The sequence below is a fragment of the Hordeum vulgare genome, chromosome 2H (assembly GCF_904849725.1).
Source record: "Hordeum vulgare subsp. vulgare chromosome 2H, MorexV3_pseudomolecules_assembly, whole genome shotgun sequence".
NCBI lineage: Eukaryota > Viridiplantae > Streptophyta > Magnoliopsida > Poales > Poaceae > Hordeum > Hordeum vulgare.
In genome coordinates, this window is record NC_058519.1 from 576,484,671 (window position 1) to 576,497,838 (window position 13,168).

Sequence of the window (13,168 nt, forward strand, 5' to 3'; positions counted from 1 at the left end):
TTTAAATATATTTTTGCGCCACGTGACAAGGATGACGCGGGACCGTGATCTATATGACCTCATTTTCTTATTTTTGACGATTACTTTGTGACTTTTCCCACCGCGCTTGACACCCAACGACTAGTAGTAGTAGTAGTAGGGGCAAGCATAAGGAACAAATAGATAGTTGCATGTCGGATGCGATCATCCGAGCACTAAAGCACCGGATCCCATCAGAACTCTGAAGTTAAGCGTGCTTGGGCGAGAGTAGTACTAGGATGGGTGACCTCCTGGGAAGTCCTCGTGTTGCATTCCCCTTTTTAAATATATTTTTGCGCCACGTGACAAGGATGACGCGGGACCGTGATCTATATAACCTCATTTTCTTATTTTTGACGATTACTTTGTGACTTTTCCCACCGCGTTTGACACCCAACGACTATTAGTAGTAGTAGTAGTAGGGGCAAGCATAAGGAACAAATAGATAGTTGCATGTCGGATGCGATCATACCAGCACTAAAGCACCGGATCCCATCAGAACTCCGAAGTTAAGCGTGCTTGGGCGAGAGTAGTACTAGGATGGGTGACCTCCTGGGAAGTCCTCGTGTTGCATTCCCCTTTTTAAATATATTTTTGCGCCACGTGACAAGGATGACGCGGGACCGTGATCTATATGACCTCATTTTCTTATTTTTGACGATTACTGTGTGACTTTTCCCACCGCGCTTGACACCCAACGACTAGTAGTAGTAGTAGTAGTAGGGGCAAGCATAAGGAACAAATAGATAGTTGCATGTCGGATGCGATCATACCAGCACTAAACCACCGGATCCCATCAGAACTCCGAAGTTAAGCGTGCTTGGGCGAGAGTAGTACTAGGATGGGTGACCTCCTGGGAAGTCCTCGTGTTGCATTCCCCTTTTTAAATATATTTTTGCGCCACGTGACAAGGATGACGCGGGACCGTGATCTATATGACCTCATTTTCTTATTTTTGACGATTACTGTGTGACTTTTCCCACCGCGCTTGACACCCAACGACTAGTAGTAGTAGTAGTAGTAGGGGCAAGCATAAGGAACAAATAGATAGTTGCATGTCGGATGCGATCATACCAGCACTAAACCACCGGATCCCATCAGAACTCCGAAGTTAAGCGTGCTTGGGCGAGAGTAGTACTAGGATGGGTGACCTCCTGGGAAGTCCTCGTGTTGCATTCCCCTTTTTAAATATATTTTTGCGCCACGTGACAAGGATGACGCGGGACCGTGATCTATATGACCTCATTTTCTTATTTTTGACGATTAGTGTGTGACTTTTCCCACCGCGCTTGACACCCAACGACTAGTAGTAGTAGTACGAGTAGGGGCAAGCATAAGGAACAAATAGATAGTTGCATGTCGGATGCGATCATACCAGCACTAAAGCACCGGATCCCATCAGAACTCCGAAGTTAAGCGTGCTTGGGCGAGAGTAGTACTAGGATGGGTGACCTCCTGGGAAGTCCTCGTGTTGCATTCCCCTTTTTAAATATATTTTTGCGCCACGTGACAAGGATGACGCGGGAGCGTGATCTATATGACCTCATTTTCTTATTTTTGACGATTACTGTGTGACTTTTCCCACCGCGCTTGACACCCAACGACTAGTAGTAGTAGTAGTAGTACTAGTAGTAGTAGTAGGGGCAAGCATAAGGAACAAATAGATAGTTGCATGTCGGATGCGATCATACCAGCACTAAAGCACCGGATCCCATGAGAACTTCGAAGTTAAGCGTGCTTGGGCGAGAGTAGTACTAGGATGGGTGACCTCCTGGGAAGTCCTCGTGTTGCATTCCCCTTTTTAAATATATTTTTGCGCCACGTGACAAGGATGACGCGGGAGCGTGATCTATATGACCTCATTTTCTTATTTTTGACGATTACTGTGTGACTTTTCCCACCGCGCTTGACACCCAACGACTAGTAGTAGTAGTAGTAGTAGTAGGGGCAAGCATAAGGAACAAATAGATAGTTGCATGTCGGATGCGATCATACAAGCACTAAAGCACCGGATCCCATCAGAACTCCGAAGTTAACCGTGCTTGGGCGAGAGTAGTACTAGGATGGGTGACCTCCTGGGAAGTCCTCGTGTTGCATTCCCCTTTTTAAATATATTTTTGCGCCACGTGACAAGGATGACGCGGGAGCGTGATCTATATGACCTCATTTTCTTATTTTTGACGATTACTGTGTGACTTTTCCCACCGCGCTTGACACCCAACGACTAGTAGTAGTAGTAGTAGTAGTAGTAGTATTAGTAGTAGTAGTAGTAGGGGCAAGCATAAGGAACAAATAGATAGTTGCATGTCGGATGCGATCATACCAGCACTAAAGCACCGGATCCCATCAAAACTCCGAAGTTAACCGTGCTTGGGCGAGAGTAGTACTAGGATGGGTGACCTCCTGGGAAGTCCTCGTGTTGCATTCCCCTTTTTAAATATATTTTTGCGCCACGTGACAAGGATGACGCGGGAACGTGATCTATATGACCTCATTTTCTTATTTTTGACGATTACTGTGTGACTTTTCCCACCGCGCTTGACACCCAACGACTAGTAGTAGTAGTAGTAGTAGGGGCAAGCATAAGGAACAAATAGATAGTTGCATGTCGGATGCGATCATAACAGCACTAAAGCACCGGATCCCATCAGAACTCCGAAGTTAAGCGTGCTTGGGCGAGAGTAGTACTAGGATGGGTGACCTCCTGGGAAGTCCTCGTGTTGCATTCCCCTTTTTAAATATATTTTTGCGCCACGTGACAAGGATGACGCGGGAGCGTGATCTATATGACCTCATTTACTTATTTTTGACGATTACTGTGTGACTTTTCCCACCGCGCTTCACACCCAACGACTAGTAGTAGTAGTAGTAGTAGTAGTAGGGGCAAGCATAAGGAACAAATAGATAGTTGCATGTCGGATGCGATCATACCAGCACTAAAGCACCGGATCCCATCAGAACTCCGAAGTTAAGCGTGCTTGGGCGAGAGTAGTACTAGGATGGGTGACCTCCTGGGAAGTCCGCGTGTTGCATTCCCCTTTTTAAATATATTTTTGCGCCACGTGACAAGGATGACGCGGGAGCGTGATCTATATGACCTCATTTTCTTATTTTTGACGATTACTGTGTGACTTTTCCCACCGCGCTTGACACCCAACGACTAGTAGTAGTAGTAGTAGTAGGGGCAAGCATAAGGAACAAATAGATAGTTGCATGTCGGATGCGATCATACCAGCACTAAACCACTGGATCCCATCAGAACTTCGAAGTTAAGCGTGCTTGGGCGAGAGTAGTACTAGGATGGGTGACCTCCTGGGAAGTCCTCGTGTTGCATTCCCCTTTTTAAATATATTTTTGCGCCACGTGACAAGGATGACGCGGGAGCGTGATCTATATGACCTCATTTTCTTATTTTTGACGATTACTGTGTGACTTTTCCCACCGCGCTTGACACCCAACGACTAGTAGTAGTAGTAGTAGTAGTAGTAGTAGGGGCAAGCATAAGGAACAAATAGATAGTTGCATGTCGGATGCGATCATACCAGCACTAAAGCACCGGATCCCATCAGAACTCCAAAGTTAAGCGTGCTTGGGCGAGAGTAGTACTAGGATGGGTGACCTCCTGGGAAGTCCTTGTGTTGCATTCCCCTTTTTAAATATATTTTTGCGCCACGTGACAAGGATGACGCGGGACCGTGATCTATATGACCTCATTTTCTTATTTTTGACGATTACTTTGTGACTTTTCCCACCGCGCTTGACACCCAACGACTAGTAGTAGTAGTAGTAGTAGGGGCAAGCATAAGGAACAAATAGATAGTTGCATGTCGGATGCGATCATACCAGCACTAAAGCACCGGATCCCATGAGAACTCCGAAGTTAAGCGTGCTTGGGCGAGAGTAGTACTAGGATGGGTGACCTCCTGGGAAGTCCTCGTGTTGCATTCCCCTTTTTAAATATATTTTTGCGCCACGTGACAAGGATGACGCGGGACCGTGATCTATATGACCTCATTTTCTTATTTTTGACGATTACTGTGTGACTTTTCCCACCGCGCTTGACACCCAACAACTAGTAGTAGTAGTAGTAGTAGGGGCAAGCATAAGGAACAAATAGATAGTTGCATGTCGGATGCGATCATACCAGCACTAAACCACTGGATCCCATGAGAACTTCGAAGTTAAGCGTGCTTGGGCGAGAGTAGTACTAGGATGGGTGACCTACTGGGAAGTCCTCGTGTTGCATTCCCCTTTTTAAATATATTTTTGCGCCACGTGACAAGGATGACGCGGGAGCGTGATCTATATGACCTCATTTTCTTATTTTTGACGATTACTGTGTGACTTTTCCCACCGCGCTTGACACCCAACGACTAGTAGTAGTAGTAGTAGTAGTAGTAGGGGCAAGCATAAGGAACAAATAGATAGTTGCATGTCGGATGCGATCATACCAGCACTAAAGCACCGGATCCCATGAGAACTCCGAAGTTAAGCGTGCTTGGGCGAGAGTAGTACTAGGATGGGTGACCTCCTGGGAAGTCCTCGTGTTGCATTCCCCTTTTTAAATATATTTTTGCGCCACGTGACAAGGATGACGCGGGACCGTGATCTATATGACCTCATTTTCTTATTTTTGACGATTACTGTGTGACTTTTCCCACCGCGCTTGACACCCAACAACTAGTAGTAGTAGTAGTAGTAGGGGCAAGCATAAGGAACAAATAGATAGTTGCATGTCGGATGCGATCATACCAGCACTAAACCACTGGATCCCATCAGAACTTCGAAGTTAAGCGTGCTTGGGCGAGAGTAGTACTAGGATGGGTGACCTACTGGGAAGTCCTCGTGTTGCATTCCCCTTTTTAAATATATTTTTGCGCCACGTGACAAGGATGACGCGGGAGCGTGATCTATATGACCTCATTTTCTTATTTTTGACGATTACTGTGTGACTTTTCCCACCGCGCTTGACACCCAACGACTAGTAGTAGTAGTAGTAGTAGTAGTAGGGGCAAGCATAAGGAACAAATAGATAGTTGCATGTCGGATGCGATCATACCAGCACTAAAGCACCGGATCCCATGAGAACTCCGAAGTTAAGCGTGCTTGGGCGAGAGTAGTACTAGGATGGGTGACCTCCTGGGAAGTCCTCGTGTTGCATTCCCCTTTTTAAATATATTTTTGCGCCACGTGACAAGGATGACGCGGGACCGTGATCTATATGACCTCATTTTCTTATTTTTGACGATTACTGTGTGACTTTTCCCACCGCGCTTGACACCCAACAACTAGTAGTAGTAGTAGTAGTAGGGGCAAGCATAAGGAACAAATAGATAGTTGCATGTCGGATGCGATCATACCAGCACTAAACCACTGGATCCCATCAGAACTTCGAAGTTAAGCGTGCTTGGGCGAGAGTAGTACTAGGATGGGTGACCTACTGGGAAGTCCTCGTGTTGCATTCCCCTTTTTAAATATATTTTTGCGCCACGTGACAAGGATGACGCGGGAGCGTGATCTATATGACCTCATTTTCTTATTTTTGACGATTACTGTGTGACTTTTCCCACCGCGCTTGACACCCAACGACTAGTAGTAGTAGTAGTAGTAGTAGGGGCAAGCATAAGGAACAAATAGATAGTTGCATGTCGGATGCGATCATACCAGCACTAAAGCACCGGATCCCATCAGAACTTCGAAGTTAAGCGTGTTTGGGCGAGAGTAGTACTAGGATGGGTGACCTCCTGGGAAGTCCTCGTGTTGCATTCCCCTTTTTAAATATATTTTTGCGCCACGTGACAAGGATGACGCGGGAGCGTGATCTATATGACCTCATTTTCTTATTTTTGACGATTACTGTGTGACTTTTCCCACCGCGCTTGACACCCAACGACTAGTAGTAGTAGTAGTAGTAGGGGCAAGCATAAGGAACAAATAGATAGTTGCATGTCGGATGCGATCATACCAGCACTAAAGCACCGGATCCCATCAGAACTCCGAAGTTAACCGTGCTTGGGCGAGAGTAGTACTAGGATGGGTGACCTCCTGGGAAGTCCTCGTGTTGCATTCCCCTCTTTAAATATATTTTTGCGCCACGTGCCTAGGATGACGCGGGAGCGTGATCTATATGACCTCATTTTCTTATTTTTGACGATTACTGTGTGACTTTTCCCACCGCGCTTGACACCCAACGACTAGTAGTAGTAGTAGTAGTAGTAGTAGTATTAGTAGTAGTAGTAGTAGGGGCAAGCATAAGGAACAAATAGATAGTTGCATGTCGGATGCGATCATACCAGCACTAAAGCACCGGATCCCATCAGAACTCCGAAGTTAAGCGTGCTTGGGCGAGAGTAGTACTAGGATGGGTGACCTCCTGGGAAGTCCTCGTGATGCATTCCCCTTTTTAAATATATTTTTGCGCCACGTGACAAGGATAACGCGGGAGCGTGATCTATATGACCTCATTTTCTTATTTTTGACGATTACTGTGTGACTTTTCCCACCGCGCTTGACACCCAACGACTAGTAGTAGTAGTAGTAGTAGGGGCAAGCATAAGGAACAAATAGATAGTTGCATGTCGGTTGCGATCATACCAGCACTAAAGCACCGGATCCCATTAGAACTCCGAAGTTAAGCGTGCTTGGGCGAGAGTAGTACTAGGATGGGTGACCTCCTGGGAAGTCCTCGTGTTGCATTCCCCTTTTTAAATATATTTTTGCGCCACGTGACAAGGATGACGCGGGACCGTGATCTATATGACCTCATTTTCTTATTTTTGACGATTACTGTGTTACTTTTCCCACCGCGCTTGACACCCAACGACTAGTAGTAGTAGTAGTAGTAGTAGTAGTAGTAGTAGGGGCAAGCATAAGGAACAAATAGGTAGTTGCATGTCGGATGCGATCATACCAGCACTAAAGCACCGGATCCCATCAGAACTCCGAAGTTAAGCGTGCTTGTGCGAGAGTAGTACTAGGATGGGTGACCTCCTGGGAAGTCCTCGTGTTGCATTCCCCTTTTTAAATATATTTTTGCGCCACGTGACAAGGATGTCGCGGGAGCGTGATCTATATGACCTCATTTTCTTATTTTTGACGATTACTGTGTGACTTTTCCCACCGCGCTTGACACCCAACGACTAGTAGTAGTAGTAGTAGGGGCAAGCATAAGGAACAAATAGATAGTTGCATGTTGGTTGCGATCATACCAGCACTAAAGCATCGGATCCCATCAGAACTCCGAAGTTAAGCGTGCTTGGGCGAGAGTAGTACTAGGATGGGTGACCTCCTGGGAAGTCCTCGTGTTGCATTCCCCTTTTTAAATATATTTTTGCGCCACGTGACAAGGATGACGCGGGATCGTGATCTATATGACCTCATTTTCTTATTTTTGACGATTACTGTGTTACTTTTCCCACCGCGCTTGACACCCAACGACTAGTAGTAGTAGTAGTAGTAGTAGTAGTAGTAGTAGGGGCAAGCATAAGGAACAAATAGGTAGTTGCATGTCGGATGCGATCATACCAGCACTAAAGCATCGGTTCCCATCAGAACTCCGAAGTTAAGCGTGCTTGGGCGAGAGTAGTACTAGGATGGGTGACCTCGTGGGAAGTCCTCGTGTTGCATTCCCCTTTTTAAATATATTTTTGCGCCACGTGACAAGGATGACGCGGGAGCGTGATCTATATGACCTCATTTTCTTATTTTTGACGATTACTGTGTGACTTTTCCCACCGCGCTTGACACCCAACGACTAGTAGTAGTAGTAGTAGTAGTAGGGGCAAGCATAAGGAACAAATAGATAGTTGCATGTCGGATGCGATCATACCAGCACTAAAGCACCGGATCTCATTAGAACTCCGAAGTTAAGCGTGCTTGGGCGAGAGTAGTACTAGGATGGGTGACCTCCTGGGAAGTCCTCGTGTTGCATTCCCCTTTTTAAATATATTTTTGCGCCACGTGACAAGGATGACGCGGGACCGTGATCTATATGACCTCATTTTCTTATTTTTGACGATTACTGTGTGACTTTTCCCACCGCGCTTGACACCCAACGACTAGTAGTAGTAGTAGTAGTAGGGGCAAGCATAAGGAACAAATAGATAGTTGCATGTCGGATGCGATCATACCAGCACTAAAGCACCGGATCCCATCAAAACTCCGAAGTTAAGCGTGCTTGGGCGAGAGTAGTACTAGGATGGGTGACCTCCTGGGAAGTCCTCGTGTTGCATTCCCCTTTTTAAATATATTTTTGCGCCACGTGACAAGGATGACGCGAGAGCGTGATCTATATGACCTCATTTTCTTATTTTTGACGATTACTGTGTGACTTTTCCCACCGCGCTTGACACCCAACGACTAGTAGTAGTAGTAGTAGTAGGGGCAAGCATAAGGAACAAATAGATAGTTGCATGTCGGATGCGATCATACCAGCACTAAAGCACCGGATCCCATCAGAACTCCGAAGTTAAGCGTGCTTGGGCGAGAGTAGTACTAGGATGGGTGACCTCCTGGGAAGTCCTCGTGTTGCATTCCCCTTTTTAAATATATTTTTGCGCCACGTGACAAGGATGACGCGGGACCGTGATCTATATGACCTCATTTTCTTATTTTTGACGATTACTGTGTGACTTTTCCCACCGCGCTTGACACCCAACGACTAGTAGTAGTAGTAGTAGTAGGGGCAAGCATAAGGAACAAATAGATAGTTGCATGTTGGATGCGATCATACCAGCACTAAAGCACCGGATCCCATCAGAACTCCGAAGTTAAGCGTGCTTGGGCGAGAGTAGTACTAGGATGGGTGACCTCCTGGGAAGTCCTCGTGTTGCATTCCCCTTTTTAAATATATTTTTCGCAACGTGACAAGGATGACGCGGGAGCGTGATCTATATGACCTCATTTTCTTATTTTTGACGATTACTGTGTGACTTTTCCCACCGCGCTTGACACCCAACGACTAGTAGTAGTAGTAGTACGGGCAAACATAAGGAACAAATAGATAGTTGCATGTCGGATGCGATCATACCAGCACTAAAGCATCGGATCCCATCAGAACTCCGAAGTTAAGCGTGCTTGGGCGAGAGTAGTACTAGGATGGGTGACCTCCTGGGAAGTCCTCGTGTTGCATTCCGCTTTTTAAATATATTTTTGCGCCCCGTGACAAGGATGACGCGGGACCGTGATCTATATGACCTCATTTTCTTATTTTTGACGATTACTGTGTGACTTTTCCCACCGCGCTTGACACCCAACAACTAGTAGTAGTAGTAGTAGTAGTAGGGGCAAGCATAAGGAACAAATAAATAGTTGCATGTCGGATGCGATCATACCAGCACTAAAGCACCGGATCCCATCAGAACTCCGAAGTTAAGCGTGCTTGGGCGAGAGTAGTACTAGGATGGGTGAGCTCGTGGGAAGTCCTCGTGTTGCATTCCCCTTTTTAAATATATTTTTGCGCCACGTGACAAGGATGACGCGGGAGCGTGATCTATATGACCTCATTTTCTTATTTTTGACGATTACTGTGTGACTTTTCCCACCGCGCTTGACACCCAACGACTAGTAGTAGTAGTAGTAGTAGTAGTAGTAGGGGCAAGCATAAGGAACAAATAGATAGTTGCATGTCGGATGCGATCATACCAGCACTAAAGCACCGGATCCCATGAGAACTCCGAAGTTAAGCGTGCTTGGGCGAGAGTAGTACTAGGATGGGTGACCTCCTGGGAAGTCCTCGTGTTGCATTCCCCTTTTTAAATATATTTTTGCGCCACGTGACAAGGATAACGCGGGAGCGTGATCTATATGACCTCATTTTCTTATTTTTGACGATTACTGTGTGACTTTTCCCACCGCGCTTGACACCCAACGACTAGTAGTAGTAGTAGTAGTAGGGGCAAGCATAAGGAACAAATAGATAGTTGCATGTCGGTTGCGATCATACCAGCACTAAAGCACCGGATCCCATTAGAACTCCGAAGTTAAGCGTGCTTGGGCGAGAGTAGTACTAGGATGGGTGACCTCCTGGGAAGTCCTCGTGTTGCATTCCCCTTTTTAAATATATTTTTGCGCCACGTGACAAGGATGACGCGGGACCGTGATCTATATGACCTCATTTTCTTATTTTTGACGATTACTGTGTTACTTTTCCCACCGCGCTTGACACCCAACGACTAGTAGTAGTAGTAGTAGTAGTAGTAGTAGTAGTAGGGGCAAGCATAAGGAACAAATAGGTAGTTGCATGTCGGATGCGATCATACCAGCACTAAAGCACCGGATCCCATCAGAACTCCGAAGTTAAGCGTGCTTGGGCGAGAGTAGTACTAGGATGGGTGACCTCCTGGGAAGTCCTCGTGTTGCATTCCCCTTTTTAAATATATTTTTGCGCCACGTGACAAGGATGTCGCGGGAGCGTGATCTATATGACCTCATTTTCTTATTTTTGACGATTACTGTGTGACTTTTCCCACCGCGCTTGACACCCAACGACTAGTAGTAGTAGTAGTAGGGGCAAGCATAAGGAACAAATAGATAGTTGCATGTTGGTTGCGATCATACCAGCACTAAAGCATCGGATCCCATCAGAACTTCGAAGTTAAGCGTGCTTGGGCGAGAGTAGTACTAGGATGGGTGACCTCCTGGGAAGTCCTCGTGTTGCATTCCCCTTTTTAAATATATTTTTGCGCCACGTGACAAGGATGACGCGGGATCGTGATCTATATGACCTCATTTTCTTATTTTTGACGATTACTGTGTTACTTTTCCCACCGCGCTTGACACCCAACGACTAGTAGTAGTAGTAGTAGTAGTAGTAGTAGTAGTAGGGGCAAGCATAAGGAACAAATAGGTAGTTGCATGTCGGATGCGATCATACCAGCACTAAAGCATCGGTTCCCATCAGAACTCCGAAGTTAAGCGTGCTTGGGCGAGAGTAGTACTAGGATGGGTGACCTCGTGGGAAGTCCTCGTGTTGCATTCCCCTTTTTAAATATATTTTTGCGCCACGTGACAAGGATGACGCGGGAGCGTGATCTATATGACCTCATTTTCTTATTTTTGACGATTACTGTGTGACTTTTCCCACCGCGCTTGACACCCAACGACTAGTAGTAGTAGTAGTAGTAGTAGGGGCAAGCATAAGGAACAAATAGATAGTTGCATGTCGGATGCGATCATACCAGCACTAAAGCACCGGATCTCATTAGAACTCCGAAGTTAAGCGTGCTTGGGCGAGAGTAGTACTAGGATGGGTGACCTCCTGGGAAGTCCTCGTGTTGCATTCCCCTTTTTAAATATATTTTTGCGCCACGTGACAAGGATGACGCGGGACCGTGATCTATATGACCTCATTTTCTTATTTTTGACGATTACTGTGTGACTTTTCCCACCGCGCTTGACACCCAACGACTAGTAGTAGTAGTAGTAGTAGGGGCAAGCATAAGGAACAAATAGATAGTTGCATGTCGGATGCGATCATACCAGCACTAAAGCACCGGATCCCATCAAAACTCCGAAGTTAAGCGTGCTTGGGCGAGAGTAGTACTAGGATGGGTGACCTCCTGGGAAGTCCTCGTGTTGCATTCCCCTTTTTAAATATATTTTTGCGCCACGTGACAAGGATGACGCGAGAGCGTGATCTATATGACCTCATTTTCTTATTTTTGACGATTACTGTGTGACTTTTCCCACCGCGCTTGACACCCAACGACTAGTAGTAGTAGTAGTAGTAGTAGGGGCAAGCATAAGGAACAAATAGATAGTTGCATGTCGGATGCGATCATACCAGCACTAAAGCACCGGATCCCATCAGAACTCCGAAGTTAAGCGTGCTTGGGCGAGAGTAGTACTAGGATGGGTGACCTCCTGGGAAGTCCTCGTGTTGCATTCCCCTTTTTAAATATATTTTTGCGCCACGTGACAAGGATGACGCGGGACCGTGATCTATATGACCTCATTTTCTTATTTTTGACGATTACTGTGTGACTTTTCCCACCGCGCTTGACACCCAACGACTAGTAGTAGTAGTAGTAGTAGGGGCAAGCATAAGGAACAAATAGATAGTTGCATGTCGGATGCGATCATACCAGCACTAAAGCACCGGATCCCATCAGAACTCCGAAGTTAAGCGTGCTTGGGCGAGAGTAGTACTAGGATGGGTGACCTCCTGGGAAGTCCTCGTGTTGCATTCCCCTTTTTAAATATATTTTTCGCAACGTGACAAGGATGACGCGGGAGCGTGATCTATATGACCTCATTTTCTTATTTTTGACGATTACTGTGTGACTTTTCCCACCGCGCTTGACACCCAACGACTAGTAGTAGTAGTAGTACGGGCAAACATAAGGAACAAATAGATAGTTGCATGTCGGATGCGATCATACCAGCACTAAAGCATGGGATCCCATCAGAACTCCGAAGTTAAGCGTGCTTGGGCGAGAGTAGTACTAGGATGGGTGACCTCCTGGGAAGTCCTCGTGTTGCATTCCGCTTTTTAAATATATTTTTGCGCCCCGTGACAAGGATGACGCGGGACCGTGATCTATATGACCTCATTTTCTTATTTTTGACGATTACTGTGTGACTTTTCCCACCGCGCTTGACACCCAACAACTAGTAGTAGTAGTAGTAGTAGTAGGGGCAAGCATAAGGAACAAATAAATAGTTGCATGTCGGATGCGATCATACCAGCACTAAAGCACCGGATCCCATCAGAACTCCGAAGTTAAGCGTGCTTGGGCGAGAGTAGTACTAGGATGGGTGAGCTCGTGGGAAGTCCTCGTGTTGCATTCCCCTTTTTAAATATATTTTTGCGCCACGTGACAAGGATGACGCGGGAGCGTGATCTATATGACCTCATTTTCTTATTTTTGACGATTACTGTGTGACTTTTCCCACCGCGCTTGACACCCAACGACTAGTAGTAGTAGTAGTAGTAGTAGTAGGGGCAAGCATAAGGAACAAATAGATAGTTGCATGTCGGATGCGATCATACCAGCACTAAAGCACCGGATCCCATGAGAACTCCGAAGTTAAGCGTGCTTGGGCGAGAGTAGTACTAGGATGGGTGACCTCCTGGGAAGTCCTCGTGTTGCATTCCCCTTTTTAAATATATTTTTGCGCCACGTGACAAGGATGACGCGGGACCGTGATC

At 46.2% G+C, this 13,168-nt stretch overlaps 43 non-coding genes across 43 annotated transcripts; all 43 read left to right on the top strand.

Moving 5' to 3' along the window:
• Positions 1-175: 175 nt before the first annotated feature.
• Positions 176-294, top strand: LOC123432507. Its single transcript, XR_006624086.1, has one exon. It is a non-coding gene; the product is annotated as a 5S ribosomal RNA (ribosomal RNA).
• A 182-nt stretch (positions 295-476) lies between these two features.
• LOC123433757 lies at positions 477-595 on the top strand. Its single transcript, XR_006625082.1, has one exon. It is a non-coding gene; the product is annotated as a 5S ribosomal RNA (ribosomal RNA).
• Positions 596-777: 182 nt separating this feature from the next.
• On the top strand, positions 778-896 carry LOC123435449. Its single transcript, XR_006626699.1, has one exon. It is a non-coding gene; the product is annotated as a 5S ribosomal RNA (ribosomal RNA).
• Positions 897-1,078: 182 nt separating this feature from the next.
• Positions 1,079-1,197, top strand: LOC123435450. Its single transcript, XR_006626700.1, has one exon. It is a non-coding gene; the product is annotated as a 5S ribosomal RNA (ribosomal RNA).
• A 182-nt stretch (positions 1,198-1,379) lies between these two features.
• LOC123433768 lies at positions 1,380-1,498 on the top strand. Its single transcript, XR_006625086.1, has one exon. It is a non-coding gene; the product is annotated as a 5S ribosomal RNA (ribosomal RNA).
• A 197-nt stretch (positions 1,499-1,695) lies between these two features.
• Positions 1,696-1,814, top strand: LOC123438149. Its single transcript, XR_006629308.1, has one exon. It is a non-coding gene; the product is annotated as a 5S ribosomal RNA (ribosomal RNA).
• Positions 1,815-1,999: 185 nt separating this feature from the next.
• On the top strand, positions 2,000-2,118 carry LOC123432012. Its single transcript, XR_006623614.1, has one exon. It is a non-coding gene; the product is annotated as a 5S ribosomal RNA (ribosomal RNA).
• Positions 2,119-2,327: 209 nt separating this feature from the next.
• LOC123431780 lies at positions 2,328-2,446 on the top strand. The gene has a single exon (XR_006623365.1). It is a non-coding gene; the product is annotated as a 5S ribosomal RNA (ribosomal RNA).
• Positions 2,447-2,628: 182 nt separating this feature from the next.
• LOC123437883 lies at positions 2,629-2,747 on the top strand. Its single transcript, XR_006629048.1, has one exon. It is a non-coding gene; the product is annotated as a 5S ribosomal RNA (ribosomal RNA).
• Positions 2,748-2,935: 188 nt separating this feature from the next.
• On the top strand, positions 2,936-3,054 carry LOC123435024. The gene has a single exon (XR_006626285.1). It is a non-coding gene; the product is annotated as a 5S ribosomal RNA (ribosomal RNA).
• A 182-nt stretch (positions 3,055-3,236) lies between these two features.
• Positions 3,237-3,355, top strand: LOC123431537. Its single transcript, XR_006623129.1, has one exon. It is a non-coding gene; the product is annotated as a 5S ribosomal RNA (ribosomal RNA).
• Positions 3,356-3,546: 191 nt separating this feature from the next.
• Positions 3,547-3,665, top strand: LOC123437387. The gene has a single exon (XR_006628570.1). It is a non-coding gene; the product is annotated as a 5S ribosomal RNA (ribosomal RNA).
• A 182-nt stretch (positions 3,666-3,847) lies between these two features.
• On the top strand, positions 3,848-3,966 carry LOC123435703. Its single transcript, XR_006626954.1, has one exon. It is a non-coding gene; the product is annotated as a 5S ribosomal RNA (ribosomal RNA).
• Positions 3,967-4,148: 182 nt separating this feature from the next.
• LOC123432827 lies at positions 4,149-4,267 on the top strand. The gene has a single exon (XR_006624399.1). It is a non-coding gene; the product is annotated as a 5S ribosomal RNA (ribosomal RNA).
• A 188-nt stretch (positions 4,268-4,455) lies between these two features.
• On the top strand, positions 4,456-4,574 carry LOC123435704. Its single transcript, XR_006626955.1, has one exon. It is a non-coding gene; the product is annotated as a 5S ribosomal RNA (ribosomal RNA).
• A 182-nt stretch (positions 4,575-4,756) lies between these two features.
• LOC123432301 lies at positions 4,757-4,875 on the top strand. Its single transcript, XR_006623891.1, has one exon. It is a non-coding gene; the product is annotated as a 5S ribosomal RNA (ribosomal RNA).
• Positions 4,876-5,063: 188 nt separating this feature from the next.
• LOC123435705 lies at positions 5,064-5,182 on the top strand. The gene has a single exon (XR_006626956.1). It is a non-coding gene; the product is annotated as a 5S ribosomal RNA (ribosomal RNA).
• A 182-nt stretch (positions 5,183-5,364) lies between these two features.
• On the top strand, positions 5,365-5,483 carry LOC123432302. The gene has a single exon (XR_006623892.1). It is a non-coding gene; the product is annotated as a 5S ribosomal RNA (ribosomal RNA).
• A 185-nt stretch (positions 5,484-5,668) lies between these two features.
• On the top strand, positions 5,669-5,787 carry LOC123438211. Its single transcript, XR_006629367.1, has one exon. It is a non-coding gene; the product is annotated as a 5S ribosomal RNA (ribosomal RNA).
• Positions 5,788-5,969: 182 nt separating this feature from the next.
• On the top strand, positions 5,970-6,088 carry LOC123436366. Its single transcript, XR_006627594.1, has one exon. It is a non-coding gene; the product is annotated as a 5S ribosomal RNA (ribosomal RNA).
• A 209-nt stretch (positions 6,089-6,297) lies between these two features.
• Positions 6,298-6,416, top strand: LOC123436759. Its single transcript, XR_006627971.1, has one exon. It is a non-coding gene; the product is annotated as a 5S ribosomal RNA (ribosomal RNA).
• A 182-nt stretch (positions 6,417-6,598) lies between these two features.
• On the top strand, positions 6,599-6,717 carry LOC123436807. The gene has a single exon (XR_006628017.1). It is a non-coding gene; the product is annotated as a 5S ribosomal RNA (ribosomal RNA).
• A 197-nt stretch (positions 6,718-6,914) lies between these two features.
• Positions 6,915-7,033, top strand: LOC123437922. Its single transcript, XR_006629084.1, has one exon. It is a non-coding gene; the product is annotated as a 5S ribosomal RNA (ribosomal RNA).
• A 179-nt stretch (positions 7,034-7,212) lies between these two features.
• LOC123438119 lies at positions 7,213-7,331 on the top strand. The gene has a single exon (XR_006629279.1). It is a non-coding gene; the product is annotated as a 5S ribosomal RNA (ribosomal RNA).
• A 197-nt stretch (positions 7,332-7,528) lies between these two features.
• LOC123431951 lies at positions 7,529-7,647 on the top strand. Its single transcript, XR_006623557.1, has one exon. It is a non-coding gene; the product is annotated as a 5S ribosomal RNA (ribosomal RNA).
• A 185-nt stretch (positions 7,648-7,832) lies between these two features.
• Positions 7,833-7,951, top strand: LOC123435940. Its single transcript, XR_006627184.1, has one exon. It is a non-coding gene; the product is annotated as a 5S ribosomal RNA (ribosomal RNA).
• A 182-nt stretch (positions 7,952-8,133) lies between these two features.
• Positions 8,134-8,252, top strand: LOC123437621. The gene has a single exon (XR_006628795.1). It is a non-coding gene; the product is annotated as a 5S ribosomal RNA (ribosomal RNA).
• Positions 8,253-8,434: 182 nt separating this feature from the next.
• On the top strand, positions 8,435-8,553 carry LOC123433779. The gene has a single exon (XR_006625093.1). It is a non-coding gene; the product is annotated as a 5S ribosomal RNA (ribosomal RNA).
• Positions 8,554-8,735: 182 nt separating this feature from the next.
• LOC123433790 lies at positions 8,736-8,854 on the top strand. The gene has a single exon (XR_006625101.1). It is a non-coding gene; the product is annotated as a 5S ribosomal RNA (ribosomal RNA).
• Positions 8,855-9,032: 178 nt separating this feature from the next.
• On the top strand, positions 9,033-9,151 carry LOC123436414. Its single transcript, XR_006627640.1, has one exon. It is a non-coding gene; the product is annotated as a 5S ribosomal RNA (ribosomal RNA).
• Positions 9,152-9,336: 185 nt separating this feature from the next.
• LOC123438505 lies at positions 9,337-9,455 on the top strand. Its single transcript, XR_006629643.1, has one exon. It is a non-coding gene; the product is annotated as a 5S ribosomal RNA (ribosomal RNA).
• A 191-nt stretch (positions 9,456-9,646) lies between these two features.
• On the top strand, positions 9,647-9,765 carry LOC123435707. Its single transcript, XR_006626958.1, has one exon. It is a non-coding gene; the product is annotated as a 5S ribosomal RNA (ribosomal RNA).
• Positions 9,766-9,947: 182 nt separating this feature from the next.
• On the top strand, positions 9,948-10,066 carry LOC123436808. The gene has a single exon (XR_006628018.1). It is a non-coding gene; the product is annotated as a 5S ribosomal RNA (ribosomal RNA).
• A 197-nt stretch (positions 10,067-10,263) lies between these two features.
• LOC123433801 lies at positions 10,264-10,382 on the top strand. Its single transcript, XR_006625111.1, has one exon. It is a non-coding gene; the product is annotated as a 5S ribosomal RNA (ribosomal RNA).
• A 179-nt stretch (positions 10,383-10,561) lies between these two features.
• Positions 10,562-10,680, top strand: LOC123432157. The gene has a single exon (XR_006623753.1). It is a non-coding gene; the product is annotated as a 5S ribosomal RNA (ribosomal RNA).
• A 197-nt stretch (positions 10,681-10,877) lies between these two features.
• On the top strand, positions 10,878-10,996 carry LOC123431952. Its single transcript, XR_006623558.1, has one exon. It is a non-coding gene; the product is annotated as a 5S ribosomal RNA (ribosomal RNA).
• A 185-nt stretch (positions 10,997-11,181) lies between these two features.
• On the top strand, positions 11,182-11,300 carry LOC123435941. The gene has a single exon (XR_006627185.1). It is a non-coding gene; the product is annotated as a 5S ribosomal RNA (ribosomal RNA).
• Positions 11,301-11,482: 182 nt separating this feature from the next.
• On the top strand, positions 11,483-11,601 carry LOC123437622. Its single transcript, XR_006628796.1, has one exon. It is a non-coding gene; the product is annotated as a 5S ribosomal RNA (ribosomal RNA).
• A 185-nt stretch (positions 11,602-11,786) lies between these two features.
• LOC123433813 lies at positions 11,787-11,905 on the top strand. The gene has a single exon (XR_006625120.1). It is a non-coding gene; the product is annotated as a 5S ribosomal RNA (ribosomal RNA).
• A 182-nt stretch (positions 11,906-12,087) lies between these two features.
• Positions 12,088-12,206, top strand: LOC123433825. Its single transcript, XR_006625130.1, has one exon. It is a non-coding gene; the product is annotated as a 5S ribosomal RNA (ribosomal RNA).
• A 178-nt stretch (positions 12,207-12,384) lies between these two features.
• Positions 12,385-12,503, top strand: LOC123438610. The gene has a single exon (XR_006629745.1). It is a non-coding gene; the product is annotated as a 5S ribosomal RNA (ribosomal RNA).
• Positions 12,504-12,688: 185 nt separating this feature from the next.
• LOC123438506 lies at positions 12,689-12,807 on the top strand. The gene has a single exon (XR_006629644.1). It is a non-coding gene; the product is annotated as a 5S ribosomal RNA (ribosomal RNA).
• A 188-nt stretch (positions 12,808-12,995) lies between these two features.
• On the top strand, positions 12,996-13,114 carry LOC123435708. Its single transcript, XR_006626959.1, has one exon. It is a non-coding gene; the product is annotated as a 5S ribosomal RNA (ribosomal RNA).
• The last annotated feature ends 54 nt before the right edge of the window (positions 13,115-13,168 follow it).